Source organism: Cydia pomonella, chromosome 22 (assembly GCF_033807575.1).
Source record: "Cydia pomonella isolate Wapato2018A chromosome 22, ilCydPomo1, whole genome shotgun sequence".
Lineage (NCBI taxonomy): Eukaryota > Metazoa > Arthropoda > Insecta > Lepidoptera > Tortricidae > Cydia > Cydia pomonella.
In genome coordinates this window covers 8699090-8726430 of record NC_084724.1, presented here as the reverse complement: position 1 = coordinate 8726430, position 27341 = coordinate 8699090, and the positions used below count along the sequence as shown (strand labels likewise).

Sequence of the window (27341 nt, the reverse complement as noted above, 5' to 3'; positions counted from 1 at the left end):
CCAACGACGACAGACAGACAGACAGACGGACATGGCGAAACTATAAGGGTTCCGTTTTATGCCTTTTGGCTACGGAACCCTAAAAAGGGGTTGAAAGTTTGTAACGCGAAAGATTTGAGTACGGATGGATAGGATTAAAAAGGAGCTGAAAGTCGTGGACAACACCTATTATATATTTTATAAAAATCCAGGACTGACTTACGACTACAAAAATATTGTTTGATTACCGAATGTTCGCAGAAAATAAATACTTCCTGTCTGTAAATAACATAATGGCAAGTTCCAGCTTAAAATATTCAAAATAAAATAATTTAATTACTTAGGACATTTTATATAAATTCGTTTGTCTTACTTTAACATAAATTCTACTTAATGGAAATAATAACTAGACAGAATCAATTATGACACAAAAGTCCATTGATACAAAACCAATTCTATGCTTTTGCATTAAGAACCATTTTGCAACAGTAGAATTAAGTACAGTAGGTAAAAATACATGTTTGTTCGATTTGCCTTCAAAATTTATTGTTATTATTAATTTAAGCAGCATATTATGTCTCTCTAACAGGTTTTTGTTGCAAATATTATAATTAGGTAAATTAACTTGTTTGGAAGCCTTTCTTAACATTGTATTTTGTATGCTTATTGTTGCTTTATGACTGGGGTCACCAATTACTATCTTCAGGGGTCCGGTTTTTTTAAATTAAATTACCAACACGGTCCGTTTCTACTTGTGTTTATTAAATAAGTAAATGTAATGGACAACACAAAAGAAGTCGCCGGTCCGCCATTTGATGACCCTGCTTCATGATATAGGCCCGCTTTTAAGGTCAATGAGTCCCAACAGGAAGAAAGCTTGAAATTTGGCAAGCATGTATGCAAGGAAAGAAAATAGAAGTGGAAACAACTTGTTAAACGTATGTTTCCCCCTTTCCCCCCACTTTTGTTTGCCAGTTTTTTATTGTTATTAGAAAAACGGTTGAAGTTAGAACAAAACTGCCAAGCCTCCGATATCAAAGACCGCCATGCTTCTCCGTCCAAAACCGTTTCTGTCCAGTCAACGGTGTACTTTGCGGTGCCAAATGGCAGAAGACCGTCTGGAAGCCCTAGGTACCGCTGGAGAAACGAAGTGCAAAAAGACCTTAGCGAAGAATGTATTCTCTATTAAAATCTCTTTCAATCAATTGTTTATTTTTCTTGTATATTTTTACTGAGGTGTGCCAATAAAGAGTATTCTATCTATCTATCTATCTATCTCTACAGTATGTATTGTAAGTATATTGCTTGGAATTATTATTTTTTACATACAATGCATGCCCATTTTTATGCTTGCTTCCGGATGAGATTTGAAATTTGTTAAATAAAAAGCCGTACGAATTGTGTAAAACCGATAATATTGAGTACAGTTCGATCACCCTAGTTGATGGACGTTTCCACAGTTTAACGGTAAATCGCCATATTGGCAAACAGTTTTTTGTTTCTGGCAAGGTTATTGTAATCTTGGTGTGATATTGATTTGTCCTCGAAACCACAATACGCAATTCAACAAAAAATATGATAATATTTACAAGATTTTGTTGATGTTATGTGCAGGTCTCGATTATTTTCTTTATTCGAATTTAAACTGTCGTGAGTCATACTAACATTATAGTTCGTGTTATCCACGATGACGCGCAGATTGTCAAATCTAACCTGTATCTAATGACATGACAATACAGTCAAGGCAAGCGTCATCGGGAATGACACGACCTATAAGCTAAGTTTATGTTTTAAGTCGCGTATTTTTAGACACTCGTGCGACATACATGTTTCGGAGAGCCCAGGTCTCCCTATTTTCAAGCACTATCATTGCATGAGTCAGTATTGGCCGAACATTAATTAGAATTGACCATATTGACCGACGTCCGTTACGGTTTATGGTTCAATTTGTATTAACTATTGTATCAACTTGTTTATTGGTCATACTTCCTTACTCCTCTGGCGCAGCGACCCAAAGTGTGTCTTGGCCTCCAACACTACTGCTCGCCACTGATCCCGCTGTGCAGTTTCTCGCCAGTCTTCAACCTGGAGTTCGCGCAGATCCGTGTTCGCCACATCCGCTCGATAGGTCGACCGGCCGGGCAGCGTGCTGTCGGTTTTCCCTCAAACGCTCTTTTCACCGCCCGATCGCCGATGACCGAGCTACCCAAGCCTTTCGCCTTTATGACAATATGGTCAATTCTAATTAACGTTCGGCCAACACTGGCATGAGTATCAGTGGATAGTAATCGGCAGAGTCGGCTACCTTCAACGCTACTTATGCACTGTTAGTACTCTATAGTGCAGACCTACGGCCCGATTCGAAGAATAATTAAGACACGTTTAAGATCTTGGAAAGATCTTTAAAAGATCGATAACTTAACGATATGTCAAAATTGACGTTTATTTCGATTCCGCTGTGATCCCAATAAGATCTATCTACAATATTTCTAACGTCAAGGTCAATTGTCCGAATCGAACTGCTTCTGTCAATTATACGACATACAAACAAGAGCCGAAGCATGTAACGCGAGAAACTAAAATAATTTATTTTATACTTACATGGATGTATATTACCCCAATACACCTTAGCTTGACGTTGGTTTTCTATTTCTATTCGGACGTCCGCTATCTGGCGCGGTTGCACGGAGCGGGTGAGCGGGTTAACGAAAAATAGTATGAGTAACGCTAACTGGCGCGGGCTTGTGCGACGTATTTTACCTACAATGGCATCCGCGTGCGTGCGCCCGCTTCAACTAGCGGACGCCCTTAGAGACCTATATTTATTAATGTATGCATAAGATTATGCAGATCTGTTTATTGTAATCCCAGTAACTCGAGTTAGGTTATCTAAGCGCAATAACTCGACCGATCTGCGCTTACGCAATGCAAGCGAAAGTGAAAGCACAGTAGATAAAACAGTACGGGCATTTCGGAGGGCTGGATTGTGTGTAACAAGTTATTATACATTTTATTGTGAGTTCATTATGTTTTATTTAACTTGCTAATCTTGCTATGTTTGTTTTTATGTTTTTTCGGGTTAAATCTTGCAAGCTAAATTAGACCCACTGTTCCCATTATTTGAATCTTCGCATACAAATGTAGGTTGGGTAAGTGGGTGACACTGTAATATCCATCGAGCTAATCTGATGATGGAGACAGCTTAGGTTACATAATGATAAAACAAACAAACAAATATATAAAATATCATAAAAATATAATAGCGTAAAATTTATAGTCTAACAATAAAAAAATACCGGACTTACCGGATTATCTTTTATTTATTTCTTACAAATTTATGGTTTAGAGAATTTTACCTGTATTTGAAGTGTAAGAAGATCTTATTTGCCGAATTTCATAGTTCTAGGTCAACGGGAAGTATCATATGAATATTAATTCAATTGAAAGTGTCGAAATATACGTTTATTGTGGCATTAACGGCCATAAATTTTTACGTTTACTTGAAGTTTTATTTTTTTTACAGCTCAAGTGGCTATGGACCTGATTAATGGTTTTAATTTCAACTCGATACTTCCACGCGGTCCCGAGATAAACGGTCTTGGTACGAAAGGTGGAGATAAGGAACGAAAATCAAATCATAGACAGCGCAATTCACTCCGTCAATAACGCCTGGGTTCTTAGCTACTCTAGCGCTACTCTGGAGAGATTTGGGACTATTATTTATAGCTGACAGCTGGACACTGCAACAGTTCTAACATAAGAGATGCCACTCCTCTTAATTCCACACTCCATAGGTCTTGGCAGACCGACAGACAGACGGATGTACGGACAACAAAGTGAGCCTTTGTACTGTAAATAATGTCATTATTATTTTGATTATTGGGTCAAACACATTTCAGAAAGGTTGCTTCTTGTTCTTTTTATTCACAGACTCTTGTGAGCTTTTAATATCTTCTGAAAAATCTTCCAAACTTTCTGCCTTGCTCAGCTAAATTGTGGAATCTGTCGCCTGCTGTATTTCCGGATCCATACGACCTTCAAACCTTCAAGAAAAGAGCGTACTCACATCTCAAAGGACGGCAATCCCCGCTAGTGTTGGGGCTGTCCATTCACGACGGTAATCGCTTACCGTCAGGCGATTTATCTGTTCTACCTATTTACTCGTTTGACTTATTCAGTTCGAAGTAAATCGTATTCAATTGAAACAGAGTTGAACTTGCTTTATTTCTTTCCGTTTTCAAACTAAGCAAAATCAACTTAATTTCCTACACTCTTAGGTACAAACTTCGGTGGCAAATTTTGGATTTTTCATTTGTATGGCATTACCTTAGGAGGATAAAACCTCAAACTTAAGAGATTTCTGAGTGCAAATTAGAGCTAACTCAATATTATCTCAGCTCTGTTTGGCTTAGAACCGGTCATACCGACGTCGACTGTAAATTAACCATTCGCAACCTTATTTCAAAGCACTAAGGTATATTATTACCCAGTTAAGTTAAAAGTGTCGCTATTTGTACATGTCGGCGGCCGATCGGAAAATCCGCCCGATCGTAAAGTTCCTGTCGAATGTTTTGACGGTATTTATATTAAACCGATAGGCAGGATAGGTTGGTTAGGTTGCTAGGTTGCTACAGATGACCGAAGGCAAACTATCTGGAAATAGGAGCCCCGCGGGGCTACGTTGACTCAGGGATGATGATTTTCACGTTTCACGATTTGCCTAGGAATTTCATGTTCCGGCGGATATTACGATCGGCCGCCGAAATATATAATTGCTTCATACGACCAGATTCGAGCTTTAAGATACGTCAAACATTTACTAAAGATACGATATGGATTGGATATGTCAGTGTTAAAAGTGACGTTTCTTCAAACAAAAACGTCAGGTTTGACACTGACTTAACTAGTTCATATCGTATCTTTAGGACATTTTAGGCCGATAGTGTTACTGGGATAGTGTTTGTAACGTTTGCTATTCGATTTTAAGCTACATGACTATTGCGATAGAGATTCCGGATTTATAAGTAACGTATGTTTTCATTATGGCCTTTCTGAAACACAGTAGGTATATGTCGAGCAAGAGATCATTTATGATGCTTGTCACATATTCCTGGCCTTTATTTATATGCTGCATTAGGCAATTATAAGCCACAGGTTTTTATAGAAACGAGTAGGTTAGGTACGTTAAGATTGAACGGCTTTTCCAGTAGGTAATTCATTTGCGATATAAAAATATTACTAGCTATGCCTCACGAATCCCTATGGCTTCGCCATTTTGAAAATTTCCGAAACACTGAATTGACAAAAAGAAAACATATTTCTATCGATCTTGCTCAGAAAATCTCAGGAATCAACAGGAACCACGTTCGACGTGTTGCCTCTCTGTCGTACTTGTAAATTCGTACGTAAGTGTGGCAGGGACGCAACACGTCGAACGTGGTTCGCGAGAGGTCCTCTGTTTTTTTTTTCAATTAAGTTTTTGTAATTTTTAATGCCGCGTTTGTTCATGGAGCACTTTTGGGATCACCTTGGTCTTGCAAATCAGTTAAATGCGTTTTTCTCAGAGACTGTTTAATGCATATAGCTTAAGTGTTGAACAGTTATAGCAACTACACCTTCTAACACTGTAAATAACTCAAAATTGCTTATACATACTAGCGAATCTATGGTTGGTTTCGAGGTCTATTACAGTCTACAGCTCGCAGTCACTAGATTTTTTTAATTCATCAATCGGTAAAAAAGTATAAATGAACCACGATTTGCCGACCCCTGATTAAAAAGAATATTACGACCAATCGAGCGCATATGGCAGATTCACTTTACAATATTCCCATCCAATCACAATCTCATACAACCCCAGATCCTTTCACTCACCAGCCTAACATGATCTCTACATCCATACCAATAGACAGTGCAGTTATACTGGTTATATTAAGCGTTAGCTTCGCATATGTTCGATGAGCAATGGGAATTAAATTTAGAATGCGCAATCGTAGAGGTAAGAGGTGAAGGCTGTCCTTTCATCTTTATCATTCACAACACTACTGATCGTTGGCATACCTTATGTCGTCAATATAAGGTTCATATTCGGTTGACTATGTCGACGAGTGGACGGTGAACCAATGTAAGGTTGAACTCCAAATACTTAGACATGTTAAGGATTTTGAGGTCTAGTTATAGTAGAAAGTGTGATATTATAATGTGGACTAAAAGTTGATACGTTTTCGTACGTACAAATCGAGGCTGTATTTTAAATACTTATTACTAATTGGATTGTATATTGGTTCGTAAATGTACCGGATTCTTATATATATGTGTAAATACGACTCAGATACTTAAATAGTTTAGCTTATTACTTACTAAGTAACTCAACCTACAAGCAAAACAAACACACACACAAACAAATCAAATTATTGAATGAATGAAATAATTAGAGTCACGGCCCGATTTAAAGAATGATTAAGACACGTTTAAGATCTTGGAAAGATTTTTAAAAGATCGACAAACGACCTAAACGACAAGTCAAAACTGACGTTTATTTCAATTCCACTGTGATCCCAATAAGATCTATCAACGATATTTCTAACGTCAAAGTGACATTGGTTGCCCAAATCGAGCTGCTTCTGTCAATTATACGACATACAAACGATATCTAAATTAGACCTTATCTAAACCAGAACTTATTCGTTATTGTATCTCATTCTTCGAATCGGGCCGTAAGTATATTTTAAGAATCCATCTTATTACAATTATAATCGATAACTAAACGACATGTCAAAATTGACGTTTATTTCAATTCCACTGTGATCCCAATAAGATCTATCAACGATATTTCTAACATCAAAGTGACATTGGTTGCCCAAATCGAGCTGCTTCTGTCAATTATACGACATACATAAAAAGCGATCTAATCAAAATATTGCAACCACTCATAGTCTTATATACGTAAGGGCTATTGTTGACCAACAACCAGCAGTAGGTATATGTATGATAAATTAATAATATATAATGAAAAGTTCATCACACAAGCACACACACACACACACACACACACACACACACACACACACACACACACACACAACACACTTCTAGGTAATTATCCTAACAGTATAATAAACAATAGTAATAGTCCAATAGTAAATATATATAAACATATATAATACGGGTAGTTGAAAATGTTGTCACAAACAATAGCTGATATTGTATACGTATATACTTAATTAAGCAAAATGATTACCCAATTTTTTAATTTGTGTACCAAGGGTGGTTCCCTGATCCCTATAAGACAGGTTTACCTAGTTTAGGGCTCAGGACACTATTCCTAGGCTTTCCAACAATAGAATGCTTCTAAAAATGTAATACTTTTCTACTGTGTAATAAGCTGCAATTTTGATACCTAAATAAATCATTTTTCATTTTCATTTTCATTTTCATTTTCATACAAACGATATCTAAATTAGAACTTATCTAAACCAGAACTTTTCGTTATTGTATCTCATTCTTCGAATCGGTATCGAGTATATTTTAAGAATCCAACTTATTACAATTATATGTGGTACGACGACGTTGCCAGTGACACAAGGAGTCGTCACAGAAGGTCACCACAGTGTGGGAAAGGTAAATTACTCTTTCCAGGCGGGTGTTGTGCCTGCAGACCGAAGTACACTGAGAGTTGGTCAGGAGTTGTATTTATATTTAGTAACTGACAGGCGGAACACCGTAAGCGCGATGTAGAACGTGCTAGCGCCATCTCTTACACTCTTGTGGTATGACGTTGTCAGTGACAGAGGAGACGCCACATATGCACCTAAATATAGCCTGGGGTAAAAATAACATATTGTTACACTTTCAACATACATTCCCCTTCGTTACTCGGTCAATAAAAAAAAATTGCGAAGAGAATTTGGCTTCGACTTTACACATCTTATACAATCAATTAATCTTTGTTATGAGCCAATACACGGCCCTACGACCTACTTAAAGTACCATAACATTACAAAGATTATCCCTTCAAAGTTCAATTACCCATCAGTGAATGGTCATCTTTGTCAATCTGTAAAAGCGGACTTAACATTTAATATGATTGCGCAAAATCATAATTCTTGCTTGAATATGTCACGGATCACCTTCTCTGGCACTTTGTCTTCGATTGTGTTCATAAAAGATCATAAAATGGTTCTCACCAGACCGGTTAGCATGAGTAGAGTTCTCGCGCGCGAGTCCATACTTGAAGTCGCGCTAGACGTACCGTATTACATATGGAGTCGCGCGCGAGAACGCTACTCATGCTAGCAAGACCTCCTAGTACTATATATGGAGTCGCGCGCGAGAACGCTACTCACGCTAGCATATCAGTTGAATAATCATCACCATCCTTTCAACTTTTCTAAAATATATAGATGCCAAGTTTAGTCTTAATTCCAAGCAATAGAGGTGACAAAAAGCTGTCAACTATTGGAGTTAACTGTCAAACATTAAAACGTTTACCTTTTTTTTGGCACCTTAAGATCTGCCAATTGAATATATATTACACATTGTGTCATCAGCGTTACTTTCTAAAACAAGTATTAAAATGTCAGGTTTCAATTGACTCTAGACAACAATAGTATGCAACAGGAAAGATATTTAGAAATCAGGAAATAATTTCAGTTAATTTATAATGTGTGCTTACAGCATTTATTTTACCGTTATGTTGCAAACTGAATTACAGTGCAAATAAACATACGTTTAAATGCCAAAATCACCTGCGCTTACATAAAGTGCCGTTACATAAGTATAACCTTTTCAAGTTTTGCAATAGGGAGCTTCGTGACCCGACGGCCTGGCCGCTGAAACGCTTTTACTCTGTAAAGGACCGTCCACACAGTTGCGTGGCGGTTTAGCCGCGCATTTGGTATTCGGCCTTTTACATAGGGTTTAGAGTCGGCTGGACGTGATCCGGCCTCTTTACCCTAAGAATGCCCGATTCGAACAATGCTAATAAGAAGTCATGAAATTCATTCATTAATTCTTTTAAAATTATGGCTTCAGTCGATTGGGACAATTTCGCCGGTATCAAGGTATTAGGAGCTTTAAATACTCGTACGACTAAAATTGTACGGTTAGTACGAGACAGTGTACGGTGATTTTATCAGCTCTTGTAAAGCGATAGCTGGACTTTACAAGTAGCACCTGGACTACCGCCCGTTGACTCCAAAATGGTGGTTCATCGCGTTTCAAGTACAATTCTCCATTCACTGCACACTATCACATTAGTTTACTGTATCGATATTACACCTTAAACAATATTAATGAGCGAAAAACAAAGGAATTAATCACGAGGCGTGACTATCAAGATGGCGCTCGAACCGAGAGTTCCGTCAGTGACAAAAGTTACGTTTTTTGGTTGAAGAAAAGTCTCTTTTGACACTGACAGATCGGTATCGTACCGTTATGACTTCTTATAAGCATTGTTCTAATCTGGCCTTTAGTATTGGGTAAAGAATGTTAAATGTACATGATAAACCGTAAGATTCGTCTGAAACGACTGAAACGTAGTACGTAGGTAGTTTAAAATGACAAATAAGTACATCCCAAATATTTTTTTTTACTATCCAAAATAGTCTGTGCGGGATTAAGTTTAAAATGTTTTTAGTGATATGGCAGGCATAAAGTTTAGCAGGTCTAAAATTCCCACGAAAATATGGTCTCTATAGTGATGCTACTACACTTTGTTGTTACCAAGTTGCTGCAGATTATACTCAGACGGACTCTTATAACTATTTATTTGTATTTCTACAATTAGCAACACTCGTGTGTTTAAATCGATATAGACCAATCTTACGTTGCTCAATAAACACGCAAACGTGTGTGTAAACGGTTTAATTACTTGTGTAATAAAATAATTAAATCGTTTAATGAGCAGAGTTTTATTGCATATATATATTTAGTGTAAATATTATATTCGTAAGATATTAAGTAGGTATACTTAGGCATACTTACGTACGTATAGCTTGAACGTACTAAGTAGTGTCACGTCGAACGATCGTTACGGATATCATTATTTATCGTTTGCTTCTTTAATCTTTATTGCACAATATATAATAGTACAAATGGTGGCTTTATGCCTTAAGAGGAAACATCAGTGGTCATTTTTCCATACAAATGTTCTCGATATTTTCCTCTTTGTATTTTGGCCCATTTGGGTAAATATTTTGTTATATGAAGGCATTACACATCTCGGCGAAGCAGAGATGTGTAAGCTCCTGTAGTGACATTCTTATGCCTCTGTTGTTCCATTTGTTCCATTTTAGGCTCTTAGTCGTTTGTTCTAGGACGGTTATGAATAAGGTCGGAGATAACGGGTCGCCCTGTGGTGGTCACCGCGACGGAGATATTTACCTAAAATTCTCAAATCTGACAATGGGCCCAGCTTGTATTTCCTCTTAAGTCATTCTCTTCCAGTATACCAACTTCAAGTCAATCAGGTCTTTGAGTTAACTAGTCATTCAGCAGGTTTATATATAATGGAGGTATTTTTAAATCATACTAAGAGTATTAACGGTACCAATTTCCCTTTCAAGCGCTAAGTGTTGGTACATTACGTACTTCAGTATTGTATTAACGTCACATATAACTGTTTAAGAAGAGCATTGGCCTCTAGTTTTGGTAAATAACGTTAAGTATTCATAGCATAGATTAACGTAGCTTCTACCAAATACCTGCTAGTTTCAAAATAATAGTAAAAGAACGTTTAAAAACGTAAACAGTAGTAGGTTTTTAAAATTACATTTAAACATATATTGCATGTACATATTTATAAATAATTACTTTTTAAATTCTTCATTTTAATGCCCTACTCAATGTGATTAGGAGTTTAGTATATATTTGTGTTGCTGAAAAGCTCTTAATTTTTTAACAATTTTAATGCCTAACAATGTCGCTCGCGTGACGTACTATTATTTGAAATCGGTTCAAAAAAACAAAGAGATGGACATACTTTTTGTTTAGGTACTTTAGGTCAAATATATAACCTTTCTATTTTTGATCACGTCAGCTGGTCTCATAATCTTTCAGATTATATGAAAGGGCGCTAACGCAGTGGTTGAAATAAATATTGATCATTTTCTTGTATAAGTTGTCATGAATATTTAAATTAAGTACAAGATATCATCAATGTGTCGATTCCTGATTGAAGTCGCTTATTATACGACAATAAATTAATTTATTCACCAGTATTTGCAAAATTTAAATAATCATTAATGCTAAAATCAATATTTGTCAAGAACAACATTATTAAATTAATAGAGTTATGAATATGACAGCACAATTTTAAATAGTTTTTGGTGTAAATATCATGTTTTACATTTTTTCTTGTCGTGTTTATTTAATAAAGACATTTTTCATTAAGTATAATTATAAGGGTATTTTAAAGTCAAGAATGTTAAATTATAGAATATTCTTAAGATATTTTCTGTGTAGAATATAAGTTTTATAGGTTACTAGCATATTTAATAGACAAGTTAATGGTCGTTGGTCAAGTTGATGAATGTATTACATGTACTGATTCATTTGTTTTACATTACAGGTAAGTTGCAGTCAGAAACCAACATAGAGCTTTCTGGAAGTGTATTTACTCAGGTACCTAATTGTATTTGATTGTTTTTTTCTTTTAGAGCTATTATTTCCGAAAATAGTAACTAAATCAAAAAATGGTTTTTGATCAACACAAAAAAAAATATTTTGTATGGAAGGAACCCTAAAAAATGTTTTGGTAGTTTTTATTTAACCGTTCTGTCGCCATGCATGATTAATATATTCATGCCAAATTGCATCTTTCTAGCAGTAACGATCACGGCGCAAAGCCGCGGACGGACGGACAGACGGACATGGCGAAACTATAAGGGTTTCTAGGTGATACAAACCCCTAAAAAATGCTCCATATGTGGTGTCCAAATAAATGAAACAGTTTGCTTCTGTGTGGTGCAAAACACATAGTTTTAATTAAAATTAATTACTTATCCCAAGAGTTATTATGGATTAATAAAACGAGGTATGATCATGTCAGTTGGTGGAGTTTTGGACCTAAATCCTATTGATCGAACTTAATGCGATCGTGTCACACTTAACTACTTGCATACTGTCTAGTGCATAATTTCAATTAGCAATAAAACTAAATAATAAGATTATGCATAAAATTTACAAATCGGCTTAAACATTTCCTATTTCGAGAAAATCCATTGCCATTATTCGTACTTATATTGTCTGAGAAAATATTCGCAATCAGATTAGGCTCATTGCGCTAGTTTCTGTCTAGCTCTAGTTTTCGTCCACAAGTGGACGTCAAGACAAATTTAATTTTTTAATGTAGATAATCATATAAATCTATTGTTTAGACATTAGGAATGCAATAAGTATAAATTTTTTAAGGTAGGTTTATATTCAAATTTTACGAACTGGACGAAAAACTAGAGCTGAACGGAAAGTAGCGCAATGACCTTACCTAAGCTTGGATTTCAGCGTGGGTGAGCCAGCTAATAAATTTGTACTTACGTATAAGTAGATGTCTATAGGTATTTGTTTTCCTACTTTGCGCAAGTAACAGTAACATAATGCGGCCAGAAACGACAACCGCGATAGACGGTTGTTAAGCCGGGTCTAGACGGGTGTAACGTGGATTCTGTGTGTGGACGAACTACGAGCATTACAATCGGCTGTCGGTTTTTAGGCGCTCGCTGTGCCGTGCCGTCCACACGTTGACGCTATATTACAAGTAATCTTACATTACACCTTACACCCGTCCATATCCGGTTAACGTTTACATCAATAACACTGCATGTCGTATACCTCTGATAAAAATTTTGCTAGTCACATCCCTCGGCGATATCACTAGAGTTAGACTAAGCTAAGTTAACAGTGATGTTGATAGCCTAGAAGGTGCAAGTGTTATTTTAAACGTCTAACTTCTATAAGATTATGTGCTTTAACACTTGCACTGGGCTATCAAAATCGCTGGTAACTTAGCTTTCAAACCTTAGCTTGGTTTAAGTCTAGCTATTTTATACTAAAATGATACTGCTATTATATGCAGAGTACCTAACGATATACAATTGAAAAAAAGATATGTTTTCGTGATTTTATTTCTATCAAGCCAACTTTGAAGTTTTACGGATTTTTTAGTTTAGTGTTAAAATTCAATATTCTGCAATTTTGCGTTTGCAAGCCCCCTTCCCCCCTTAAAAGCGATTGACAACAATTTTGATCGGCGCCATCAATTAATCGTGGTTGTCAATCGCTTCTTATTGTTTCGTTTTCGCCTTTCTCTAACTTAAGGAACCCAATAACATTGAGTCATCTATTGAAGTTGCATCAATCGTAGGTACCTACTTTAAGCAGGATTTTTAATGAAGTTTATAACGTAGATCTGCTTGACAGTGGCGATTGATCGTCTTGGGAGACCAAACATAAAAATCCGTTAGAAGGATTCAATGACTTTCGATTGAACATAGCAAGTGCATTGACATACACAAAATACACATTACACATTGTTTTTTCAGTCATAACGGACATATACCGATACGTCTATTTTTCGCACCTTTTATAAGTTAATCGATTTTAGATCTTATTGCAATGGGTGTAAATGTATTTACAATATTCGGTAATGTACTTTAAGTATAAGTGATTTATTGTTCGACATATGTTTTTTGATTGCGGCTGTCGTAACTTGTTTTTCTTTATTTTTTGCGACTAGCATATTATGCTAAATATAAAAAGAACATATTCTTAAGGCTTTCATATCGCATAATATTATCTCATGTATGATATACCAGTGTTGGCCGAAACGTTAATGCAAATGGCCATTACAAATTGAACCGTAAACTGTAACTGTCCGTTACGGTTTACGGTTCAATTTGTAATGGTTAATGGTCAATTGCAATTAACGTTCGGCCAACAGTGATACCTATACCTGTTGAAAGCGTAAGCTCGAGAGGGCAATAATCGCAATTTTAGTAGTAGGTAATATAGTTGTAGGTCGCAATTAGACTATCATAGAAATTCACTTAAATCGACCGGGATATAAACCGTGATTACCTTTTATATTGTTTTTATTGAGCTATATTTCGACACAGTTACATACATCTTGTTGTGCATCACGGTTAATATCCCAATCGATTTAAGTGTGGTGAAACTAACCGTGAATCTTTCAAAACTGTTATCATAGAAATGATCATATATCTGCGATCATTGAAAGCAAACCTACAATTATGATCATATATGCCTGTTAATTTTTTTATTATACCATCATACTTAAATAACAACAATTTTAAAAAATTTGGTCTACTATCATATGATCATAATTGTAGGATTGCTTTCAAATAGGATCCCATAATATGAACATTTCTATGATAGTCTAATTGCGGCCTTAATCTCGTAAGGTACTGGCAAATATCTTCTGCTATAAGTGGTATGTATATCATACGATGAACATTATTTTTAAATAAAATAATGATAGAATAGATTTATCGATATTATTAAATATTGTCGTTTGATTCCTTTACAAAACAATTTATTGACCTGGATATAATGATATAATACAGAGCGGCCATGTTTTTTCCCTGTCCTTGAAATTTCGCAACGTCATATGAGGCTTTCTTAACAATAGTAATACCTTCGTCATTTTCCCACGTTTAACCCATTTTCTCAAAGCCCACCTTTTAGAAACAAATCAAAACATTATCTAACTGGGCATAAACTGGCCAAAATGATATTAAGCAACAGTTATTACCCATTGAACTCTCTACCCTACTTTTTACCGTCACGAACAGTTGCTATCAAACAAAATTGCACCTTAGCTGGTAAAAGATTAAGTGCATATTTGACTTCACTAGCGAAGTTAGATTTTCGTTATGTCACAATAATCCTGAGAATTTGCTCAAAATGGCGTTCTTCATGACATTTCCTAGCCGATTGAGTATTGTGCGTTGGGAGATCACAGACAATAATTTATATGACCGTCTTTGAAACATTATAAGCCGGGTGATATTCGTTACGTAATTTGATATGTGTTTGGTATGTTGCTATTAGCATAAATGATACGAACATTTGGATATTATAGAATGTATATTAAATAGTATACTAATATAGATAAATGGGTGATAATTTTTGATACTGCGCGAGAGTTAGACGATTTTTTGTATCTGTTTTTATATAAAGTATAAGTGCGATAAAAAAAAATCAGCGACTTTTATATTCAAGTCGATAGTTATTCTTAAATAAAAATCTGTTAAACTCTTTACAGATTAGTTAAACATAAAAAAAAAAACGATAAAATTAAATATTATCTTTGCACTAGCACCAGGTATGTTTGGAGTCTGACAACAATTTCTTGAGGACGGAGGTCTGAGAAAACGAACGGTCGAATTGACGACCTCCTCCTTTTTTTTGAAGTCGGTAAAAACGATAATGTATCTGCAATATAGTATAGCAGCAACAATCGGTACAAACAACCAAATTATGACACATCATCGCGTGTTCGAAAGTCGATCGAGGAAAGCGTGGGTTGCAAGTTGCAATACTGTTGCAAACTCCCGATTCCCCTTCGATCGTACGTTCGTGTATATGCCTCTCTATCGTTCGAGTGTGTAAGAGCCATAGAAAGGCACATAACGAAATTTCGATATTCGAAGTTCGCGGGAGGCCGGTGATTCATTTTAAATCCCATTTCGTGTGACTGTGCGATTATGTCACTATGAGAAGATTATATTGAGATGAATGAATTCATTCGCGGTTTTGGCGAGATAGCGAGTAGGTACTTGCGAACGAAGCTGGCATTTATTAGTCTAAGATTTTTATCATGTAAAATCCTTGAATCATTTAAATATCGGCTGAATAAAAATGATGCTAAAAATATTGTTTTGTTGTCATTGTTTTAGTAATTGTAAGTACATGTTTATATTCACGTAAGAGATAGTATTACATCATGTAATCGGTGTAATTCAGATAAAAGTAACAGTAAATATGTGACCCACCCAATTATTTAAACCATTAACATAGACTCACTTCAAATATGCGGTAGTCAAGAAAGGGATATGTATCAACTTATCGGCTATGGACATTAGAATTTAGATTACTTAAAACATACCAGCAATAACTTACCTTTCGAGGTAAGCGAAAAAAGTTGAGTTTTGCAATTTTTCGCACAGCTAAATACAGTACGTATATTCGATAAGCATCTAAGTGATGTGATTCTCATAGCGACAATACATTTCGCGATTAGGATTATTGTGGCTGCATTACTTTCGTTTGGTAATTGAATTGATGTAGATGGCGAGCATGTGCTCTAATAAGTAGTGAAAAGAGATGTACGCAGTTGAACAATATTTTTTTGTTTAAGTATCTGTTTTCACACTATTTGAACATGTATTAAACAGTAAAAAAACAGTACGCTACAATTGTATTATAAATATAAAAATAAGACTACCTTAAAATATATCTTAAACAAAACTACATAAAGATAAGAAAGGGAAAAGATTAAAAACTAAAACTACAACTAAAGTTATAAATAAAAAACTGGCTCCAGCTCGGTGCCTTGTGGCTAGATGCCTAGAAGGCTGGCGTCATTGCCGCGCTGGACGGCAATGCCAACGCGTTGCGAGAGTTAAGAGCCAGCCCTCCTGTCACCATTCACCTCCACGAGGCGCTTCGCCAGCTCTTTGAAAATGCCGTCAGCCTCAGGTCCCCACGGAGAACAATTAAAACCATCAAAGAGTAGGTAAATCGATAAACATAGACCTTTTCAATGTTGTAGATTTAAATTAGACCTATAAAATGACTAAGTAAGGTATGTGTTCATATGTACTAACCTTTAGATACAATGTTCATGTTACCGATGAGACACAGTTTTTATTGGTGTTACATAATCAAAAAGGCTTAAGTACTTGTAACATTCTGCAACAATTATCTTTGCTAATTGTTCATTATTTAGTTTTAACAGTCTCATGTGTATTTCCTTGGTAACTGACATAACGAGCATTGTTTTAAGCGTGCTAGTTCGAAAACAACTCAAGTATAATGCTGTTCTTATTGTGTTTATGACTATGTAGTTTAACTGCATAATTTCCTGAGGAAGTAGCTATGGGAAATTTAATGTTATGACACCGGTATGAACATTTTATGGAATTCCGGTAAACGAGAGGATTAAAAAAAAAATTCAAGGTGTATATTCGTCTTTTAGTGTCTTACTTCTTACACGGTTAAAATGAATCGAGATAAATTCAATTTCTATAAGACCCTAATTTGGAAAAGTATGACTTGAATCTCATTACCTGATTAAACAATTATCGATACTTTAAAGTCGATTTTGTTCCGTTTTATTTTTAGCATTTTCATTTAATTTAGTTTTTAATATTTTTAAGTATCTCTGTTTATTTTTCCTACAAGTGACCTTGCCCCATAATTTATCTTACCTCTCCAAACCTTTACTTCAAAAGCTTAACTCAGTCGACCTGATGTTTGTAAAAATCGATTTATTGGTCACGTTTTCTAAACGTGACACTTAAACGGTGCTTTTAAGCTCTTATGTGGCACTACCGAACTGTGACATTATGTATTACGTTGGTTATCGTATTACCGAATCTCGAAGGTAACTGAATTGTATTCAATATATTTTCATTTTTTGCAAGACTAACGAAAGGAATTTACAATTTATGTCGCTTCCAAGCAAAAAGTCCCACTTTGTCGCTTGCCATAAGGACATTTTGACAGGTTATTCGTATAAAGATACAAGCAAATCTCGTCCTTACGGTAACCGACAAAGTGGGACCTTTGACTAGACTTCGACACATTTAATGGCGATACGCATAAGAATTCAATGTCTTTGACATAACCCAGAAAGTTGTCGTCATATTTGTCATTTTTGTTTGACAAAGAACCTGAAAGGTGTGAAGGCGGCCATAGTATTCTAATCACATTTAGTCAATATAAAAGGCGCGAAATTCAAATTTTATATGGGATATCAAACGTATCTATGTTTTTATATTAACCGCCTTACTGACACAAGTGTCTTCCCGTGACTTCGTCCGTGTGAGATGATGATGATTAATAAGTTTTATGCCTATCCTCAGGCCTTATACTATCTCCATACAAAAAAAAATATATCTAAATTGGTTCAGCGGTTTAAGCGTTATGAAGTAACAGACAGACAGACAAACAGACAAAGCTACTTTCGAAGTTATATTTCAATAGGGGTAATTGGTTTACCAGATTACATTTTCAATACTGTGTTGTAATTTTCTTCATGAATATTTCTTGTTCGCGGCTATAATGTTTTCAGCCGTTGCCCAATGTGTTACACTATCCTCCGATAACTGATTACGTTTAATGTTAGCAAAACATTTTTTGTTAACGAAAACAGTTAATAGAGTGGTTAGTTAACACATTGTTTATTGGTAATAAACAATTTGCAATAGCAAATACTTATATTAAGCAAAACATATCTTTGATCACTACTTCCCTTATTCTGAAATGTGCATTGGATGTGTACCTACAATTATATGGAAAATGGATTGTTAGCTTACTTGTTTAATAGGGTGTCCCTTATTGTATGATTTTTAGAAATTAATAACTCATATCCCCTAAATCGGTTTATTTTATCCCAAAACTGTATTTAGCTGTGCGAAAATATTTTTCAGATCATTCCTGTAACCAGTGTTGGCCGAACATTAATTAGAATTGAAAATATTGAAAATTAACCTATATGAATTGAACCGTAAACCCTAAGGGACGGTTCAATTTATAATGGTTTATTTTCAATTCTAATTAACGTTCGGCCAACACTGCCTGTACATGCAACCTTCGCCGACTATTATGCGATTTTCCCATACAATGTATGAAAATGATCATTATTTTTTCCGTTTCATTGTTTTTTCGTATCAGTCACGTAGACTACTGCCGTATAATCATTATTTCACAAAAAATCTCGATGCGAACAGAAAACTTTCTCCTTAGTAATTTGTATGGGAATTTCAGTTACAAGCCGGCACGGGTTCCTGTTACAGGTATGTACTGATTTTTTTTTCAGGGTGTTTTGGGGTATCATTATACTTTGAGGTTATGCGTTGTTAAATTTTAAAATCGCAAAATAAAGAACAATAGTCCAACGCGTGGATGCTAGCGTGTAGCGAAGCTAATATTTAATTGTTATCATATTAATATTGAATTTTCGTGTCTGAATGCGCTCTAGGTTTTACGACCGTGTAGCAAGTCTAGTCGAGCAAGAACTGTTCCTGTACAATTATCGTAAAAAACTGGCTTCGATTAGAGTTTTTCTTAGGTATATAATACACACCTTTATTGAGATACTTTATTTAGCCCTGGTATCGATTTAAAACGTTTAATTATGATTTTGTATATATACATGTCGCAGTTTTTATTGTCCTTGTTATAGATTTTTTGATATTTTTTTCCGTTGACTTTGTAATGACCGTTCTGTTTGGTGGCATATTTTGCTCGATTTTCTATAGTTATTTTATACATAAAGTCATCTTAAAGTAAATAAGTCCAAGATGGTCCCAAATTTGTCAAATCATTTTCTGATGATGGGATCCATAAAAAATCCTCAAATTTTTACCCCCAAACAACTATTTGTCCACCCGCTGTCTTTCTGTCTTGTCGAACCACATTTTGGTTCGACAGTACGATGACGCTTTTAAGTTGCTGGCACATACTTATAAATATGGCGGGTAGGAGAGGTATTTTATTTTATTCTTAATGAAGTCGGGTTTTCTTTTTTTAAATCTCAGTAGAAAAAAGCGGCAAAACTCCTTTGTTGCCAAAATTGATTTGCTTGACTATATTGACTTCGTGCATCAGCAAATCTATTACCTATTTTTCAAGTTTTGCATTGTTATGTCAGCTCTATAATTTGATTTTATAAAAGTATTCTTTCTTCAATGCATGGATAGTAAAAGTAGTCAAACTGACAACGTTATATAATACCTAAACTGAACTCCATTTTGTAATTGAAATTAGTTCATGCTTATTGTCTCCACGCACGCGATCTTACATATCCAAGCGTTGAAAACGACTACTTTTCTACGGGGATTGCTATCTAAAGTGATTCGTTTTCAATGCTCTGGAGTGCAGTCAATTTATGAACGTGTTATGTTCTTTGTTTTTAGCCTACTGAAGAAGGGAGCGTAATGGTTTTTGAGTGGCTGCGTGTGTGTGTTAGTACGTTTATTTCTTTGGCATGCCCTCTAGCCAAAACTCCCTGACGCGTCGTGAGTCGTCTTTTGTATTAATTGGAAGAGTGGCTGTTCTATAATATTTTTATTATTTTTATTTGCGCTATTAGCACAATATTTTATACTTTTACAAACAAAAAAGACTACATGAGACTTCGGGTGACCCTAGCTGGCTCATTCGTAGGCCAAAGAATAGGCATCGCCATGGCCCCATCATGGGCACCATTTTTTAATTTATTTTGTTTATATACTACGTCGGTGGCAAACAAGCATACGGCCCGCCTGGTGGTAAGCAGTCTCCGTAGCCTATGTACGCCTGCAACTCCAGAGGAGTTACATGCGCGCTGCCGACCCTAAACCCGCCCCCCCTCGTTTTTAATTTTATTTTATTCTGTAAGATTTAGTTTAGTTAGCCTATATTCAATTATATTGTATTTTGTATACGTATATATTATACTTATAATAAATCCCCAGTTGTTAATTTTTACAAAATGACTAGGGGTCTTATTGAACCAGTAAAAACGATGACATGGTTACCATATATTATATTTCTGATGTGTACCTAGTATACAATGTTAAGTCTGCTGAGCAAATGAATGAAGTGACGAATAATCACAGTAATGAAATGTGAAATTATGAATTTATGGATACATATTCGCATTCATTATTACCTTATCAATGTCAAACATGGATTTGCCGCTAATTTTCAGTCATACAAGCAGTGCGCATCTTGATATAAATTTAGATCATGCAAAAACAGTGACACAAATTTTCTATTTTTCTAAAAAAAATGACTTCCATCTTTGTGATGATTTTGTTAATGTCACAAGTATACTAGTAAATTTATGGTAAAGTGGAATCTGGACTACTTATAAATAGCCTAGATGGATTTCCCACAGATAAGTGATAACTAAAGAATGGTTAAACGCGTTTAAAGACTAATTTTTCAATTGCAGCACACTTCCACGATACTGAAGCTGTCAATGTTACACTTACAGCAAATAACAAAAAAAAATCTCGAGACTGGGTCGCCATTTTCAATTTCAGCTGGCATTCTGACACAAACTTATTGTTATTATCAGCTAACAATTGTCAATTAGTTGAAATAAGCCAGAATCAGGTTTATTGCTCTCGGGCCTTGCTAACAGTTCTCGTTTTAACCTTAAACAGTTGCAAGGTATTTACTTCACAGCCTTAATGTCTGTGTTTATTTTCATTTCACCGGCTGTTCCACAAACGTGTAGGAAGTGTTATAAGCACGCGATCTGCATCTGTGTGCAATTCTTACACTAACCTGCATCTGTGTGTGTTAACATATGATTCGCCGATGGAGCTACATTGCTGTAAATCCGAAATCATGCGTATTCTAATTTCAACTGTAACTCACTATAAATTCAATTCAAATTAGCTTAAACATATATACGTGTATACTTAAGGATGTGTGCGAAACCCTTGTATAAAAGGACGCATTTTCATAGAAAAACTTAGGCGCATAAGCCCTTTATGTCAAAAGTGTAAAATCACGTGCGCTGGCGCAAGTATTGATTAGAGCAGACACATCAGTTTCTTTATCAGGGAAATTGTTGGATCAGTCGTGCATAAAAACTGTAGCGAAATTTCTATTGACGAAATTGGTAAAGCTATGGTGGGATTTCTCTTTGCCTCGATATCGATGGACAATTTGATGCAAATAAACCATAATAGAATTTTATTCTATTTATTTCGGTCCGTTGTTTTGCAATACCTGATAAAAATAGCCATGGGTATACTTTAACGCGTACTTTATTGATTGTAGCGAGGAATAAACATTATTTACGAATAATTAAGTACCTAAATATCAGTTTACATAAGATACCTAAATCACCTGTTTGTTTTTTTAACAAATAAATCCCATTTTGATGCGTTGATTCGTTTATTTTCGTTAGATTGCCCGGACAGAAATGTTAGAGGGTCAAAAGCTCAATTGGGTACTTGACACATGTTGAATGTTATAACAAAATTAAAAAAAGTGGAATTTAAAAACATATTGAGATTATAAAAAAATTCAAGACTGCAAACTAAAAAAAAAAATTACCTTCTAAAAGAAAATGGTACCATTCGGTTCCCTACATTTTATTTCAAAATAAATTGTATGACAACTATATACATAAACGCAATATTTCAGGGTCAAAATAGTAATTTTCTTGATGTTCCATACATTTAGGAGAGACTAATGTAATGTGACGGCACATTACAATATCATTTTGTTAGAGGCGTTTCAATCGTCGAGTGCGAGCGTCAGACTTTAACTCTCATTTCTGACCTTTGTGTTGCTTAAATGCCATGAGTCCTATATAGACATTTGATCGTCAGAAAAATTAAGATCGGTTGACCTTATTTACAAAAAACTGGCAAGTAGCCAATTACTCGTAACCATCACTTTTATGTTAACAATCAAATAATTGACTATTTAACCTAGAAAAATAAAAAACTACACAAAGAGTACAATGAACTAAAAAGTAGTTTGCTCATCTGTTTTCGAGTACGCATGCGCACGTTTTGACACTATAATTTGTTTTTAATTAATTAGTGCTTAATGTTCTATCGTGTTTTAATTGCACAGTTGTGTAATGTAGAGGTTAGAGCGAGTTTCCTACCAGTTTAAAGTAAAGTTTAGATTGTAATTAGAATAATGAGGTAATGAGAAAAATGTATTGAGTACGTGAAATAGCTCTCGTAATCTCATTTTAAGATATAAAGTAGGACGATTATTCTGCTTCTTAACCTACTTTAAGTATATATTAGCGTAAATTCATTGACTTATTAGCTGTTTAGCATAAGACGAACACCATTTTAATTGCGTTATTTTCTTTCACGTTTATAACCCCTATTACCCTGTTGAAGGCATACAGCGAGAAAAAGTGCAAGCCTTCGAAGAGCAGAGGTGAGTGGAACTCGATGCGTGACGAGTGGCGAGATAAAGGCTCGACCACCTGCGGTCATCAATTACAATTTTGTCGGAGGGGTGCTGATCTGCAGTGAATGTGACCATACATTTGCTGCTAAAATCGGTTATGTCAGCCACCTGAGAGCTCATGAACGTCGCTTTCATTAACCATAACATTAATTATGATAATAGCCCTATTTATGTAAATATATTTTTGTAGTTAACAAACATAGACTGATGTTACGAGCACATAAAAATGAAGTAAAAAATAACTGAAAATAAAAATAATATTCACCTGACATAGAGAGATGAGCTTAGAACCATCTCAACAGACAAGCTTGTACCTATAACTCGCTTCTTTGCGTCGGGGATTAATCGTTTGATTAAAGACGTCAACTGACGCGCGTGGCTTCAGCCCAATATCAACCTTGGTGTATTCTGATAAGGTTAACACTAATGCATACGATATGCGAGGCGTTCAATTCTTTGCACTTATGAAAAATATGGAGCTCTTTTTAAAAAGAAACCAATGTGTCTTGGCCTCGCCGCCGTAAATGTTTTACACCGATTCTCTCAAGAGACTGGTTCGATCGAGAATAAACCTAGTAGCAAACTTAAAACAATGTTATTAAAATGCCATTTTACTATTGCACAAATATACAGCGGTTCAAGGTCGAGCTAATGACTGACTTGCAACATGCCGAAGCTGCATTTATTTTGGCTCATCGATTATTTATTGACAAACGTGAGTTGCCACATTGTGTTTATAACTATTAATTGTGTAAGTAGGTATTTCGAGGTATTGTTATGCTTAGTAGGTATAGGTATTTATCATTAACGGACTAACTAATTAACACAGAGCTGACTACTTAAGCTAAGAAGGGTTAGGGATTATGGTTTTGCATGGATTTTTACGTTTTTTCTATGGCTTTGAAATATTTCCGAAAAATAAATCGACAAAAAGTTAAAAAAAAGTATAGCTATCAAACCTGCTCACGAAATTTGACGAGAATTGGATGAAAAATACGATGAAGAAGATAACAGCCATACGAAAACATTTTTTACAGTACATATGGGGCTACTTTATAGCACTAGTGCGAGAAGTAGCATATTACGTTACTGTGTCGAACATTTAAAGGGCCATATGTACTGTAAAACGTTGTACGATACATGTGCGAATAGGTAATTCGCAACTCGTGTCGATTTAAAACACTCCCTTCGGTCGTGTTTTAATTTATCGCCACTCGTTTCGATTTTCCTATTTTTCGCACTTGTATCGTAATGTACTATATCCAAACTTAAATGTACGAGTAGATGCTTCTCATGCTTCGCTCTCGCTTTTAACGAAATTTGTAAGCAAGTAATTTGCCCACAAATTGACCAATTAGATTGATTAAGATTTGAAAAGGATTGAAAAAAAGCGGTGTCTCCCGACACAAGTATTTTTATACTTAATGGGAGATTTCAGCCTTTTATGTTTTGTGTATGTAAATAATCAATATAATTATACGAGATTTCACAGAATTAAACAGTAAACTATAAATAATCTTAAAAATAATAATAATAAAGACTGCAAATAAACTATTTTGTATTTGTATATAAGAATATGTATTACTGTTCAATATAAAAAAAAAACACATAGTATTTTACTTTAATATGTAGATACATAATTCAATTAAATATAGGGGATTTTTGCCAGTAGTCGGCCCGCTGTGTACCAATAAAGCAGCCTTTAAGCTTATTTAGGTATAAATGTACCTCAATGAAGTTAGGTTTGGGCCCGTCATATAAAATCCAACTGAAAATGCTCTATGTTGTAACTTCCTGGATATTATTGCGGTTAGAACGGCCATTTTGTTGCAATGGGCGATAAATCGGTAATTGTCATTTGTCTGAAACCTTATCGTATTCACATAGCATGCTAGTCGAGTTTTCGAACCCCAGTGTAACATGAACTCCGAGACCTATAACATTTATGCATAATCTGAAAGAGTACCTACTAAGGGCGTCCGCTGGCTGGCGCGGTTGCACGGAGTGGGTTAATAGGGAAGAATGGCTTTTCGAATCTAACGAAAAAAACGGTAATTTTTCTATGAAATTCCATTTCGGGAGAAAACTGTTTCCAATTACTAAATCTTAACAAATCACTTTGATTTTGATGCCGATCGCTTCAGCAGCACTTTTCTCTTTTCGTATGAACGATTAATGGCACCCGTGTACGTGCACCCGTTCCCTCCAGCCGCTCCACTTAGCGGACGCCCTTATACTGGTAAAAGCATGGCCTTCGCCTCGCCCGTACTCTGCAACGTTCGGAATGAAACCGCTAAGATTTTCTCCGTGAGCTGCGAGTTAGCGCTTTAGCACAGATATAGATAGGTAAATATGTAAACGAAATAAGAAGCACTTTATAGATAATTAGTAACTTTTTTTAAAGTCTTGACTAACGAGTGGAATTCTGGCTTGGGATCTACTTAAATTTATGATTGATGCTATTTGTTTTCCTTAATAAAGAAAATAATCAATTCATAAATAGGGCTGAACTGTTAGGTTGGTTTTATTATATACCAGTGTTGGCCGAACGTTAATTAGAACTGACCATATTGAAATTTAACCTTTACAAATTGAATCGTAAATTGTAACCGTCCGTTACGGTTTACGGTTCAATTTTCAACGGTTAGTGGTCAACATGGCCAATTGTAATTAACATTCGGCCAACACTGTTATATACTACTTAAGTGGCAAGCTTTTTGAAAAGTGTTGCTGGTTTTTGTGAAAGTGTAAACTATCTTATATAAACAGGTCCTGGTTATAAAAGTTCGTTAGAAGTAGTAGATTGTTAACCAAGAGACGAAAGGCACTCATTTTAGTCGAGGTAGTTTGGCGTTAGAATTTTAACGCAGTGAGATCCAATAATCTGAGGCTGAAATGATGCCTTTCACCCGAGTTAAACAGTCTACTTTACATTTCGAATATGAGGAAAGTACAAATAATACAAAAACGTACTTGGAAAGTAAAATGTTCCAGAGCACAGACGTATCACTTTCTGCACACTTCATAGAAGAACAATGAGCCACTTGCAGAGCATGAGAAATGAAAATAACAAATGGCGCTGCAGACGTTTTGACTCTTGCTTCTGTACGTTCAAATTCCAAATGAATAATTAAAAAAAAAATTGATTGGCAACTGAGAAAAATCCAAAACCGCGGGGGTTTTAACCCCATTTTATAAATGGAACTTACATTTATTTAGTTATTAAAAAGGGTTTAACGCGATATAATTTCATAATTTTTACGTTATCTGTCACGTGGTCACGGATAACATTTACATTTTACATTTGTAAGCCCCCCCCCCCCCCCCCCTCCTACGCAAAAACGAGGGGTGTGTGTGCTGTGGCTTCGTAGCTCTCAAACGTATGGACCGATTTCGATGCAGTTTTTTACCTTGACAGCTAGTTTCCTGATCCAGCAGTTTGATGAGTATCAGCACCTTCCCAAATGAGCTCTTTCCGTGCATATGTCGAAACTTTAAAGAGCCATATGTACTGTAAAACGTTGTACGATACACGTGCGAATAGGTAATTCTCAACTCGTATCGATTTAAAACGAAATTTAATAGTTTTTAGGAGTTGGCTCCGTATATCAAAATTCCGTCTCTTCCAGGGATGTATCTCCGCCCACGTCATTTCCGTACACACACATGCGCCCGCGCCTATGTGTGCGCGGCGTTCACTTTCGATCGTTGACTCGAGGTTACTATAGGTTTCGTTTTGCTCTTGTTTTCATTGGGTGATGCTGTTATAAGGTTGTTGGGTTTTTTGTTGAAAATGATCTTTGAAACTGATTATTCCGGTAAATATTCGTCAGAAAGTGGTTATTTCTGTATTTAATTACATACATATGTATGAAGTGAAAGTCTAAAATTAAGATTATTGAAAAAATGCTAAAATATTTCCATTTCATTGTCCCAAGCATATCTCTGGGTATATTTAATAATAGGAAAATGTCATCTAGTACAAAATGCGGAAAGACTGCCAAGAGGGACAACGATCTGTTCAAGATCATATGGTATCGTTGTGGGTATCGTATCGGTTATTGCGATTATTCTTCGGGCCTTTATTCAGATACAAAAATTACATTTATCGAACGAGCTAGCGACGCGAAGTTCTTACAGTCAACTTGGAACTTGAATTTCTTTATTTTTTGTATGATCAT

At 35.5% G+C, this 27341-nt stretch overlaps 1 protein-coding gene across 4 annotated transcripts in view; it reads left to right on the top strand.

The window, feature by feature from the left end:
- The window catches only part of LOC133530113 (A disintegrin and metalloproteinase with thrombospondin motifs like), a 229442-nt gene that overhangs the window by 22490 nt on the left and 179611 nt on the right, over positions 1 to 27341 (top strand). The window contains exon 1 of one of the 4 annotated variants that reach the window (XM_061867951.1): positions 11549 to 11601. The exons of the other annotated variants lie outside the window; for them this stretch is intronic. The gene's annotated coding sequence lies outside the window, so the exon portion shown is untranslated. Of the gene's footprint in view, positions 1 to 11548; positions 11602 to 27341 lie in introns of those variants that run through there. 4 annotated transcript variants of the gene reach the window in all.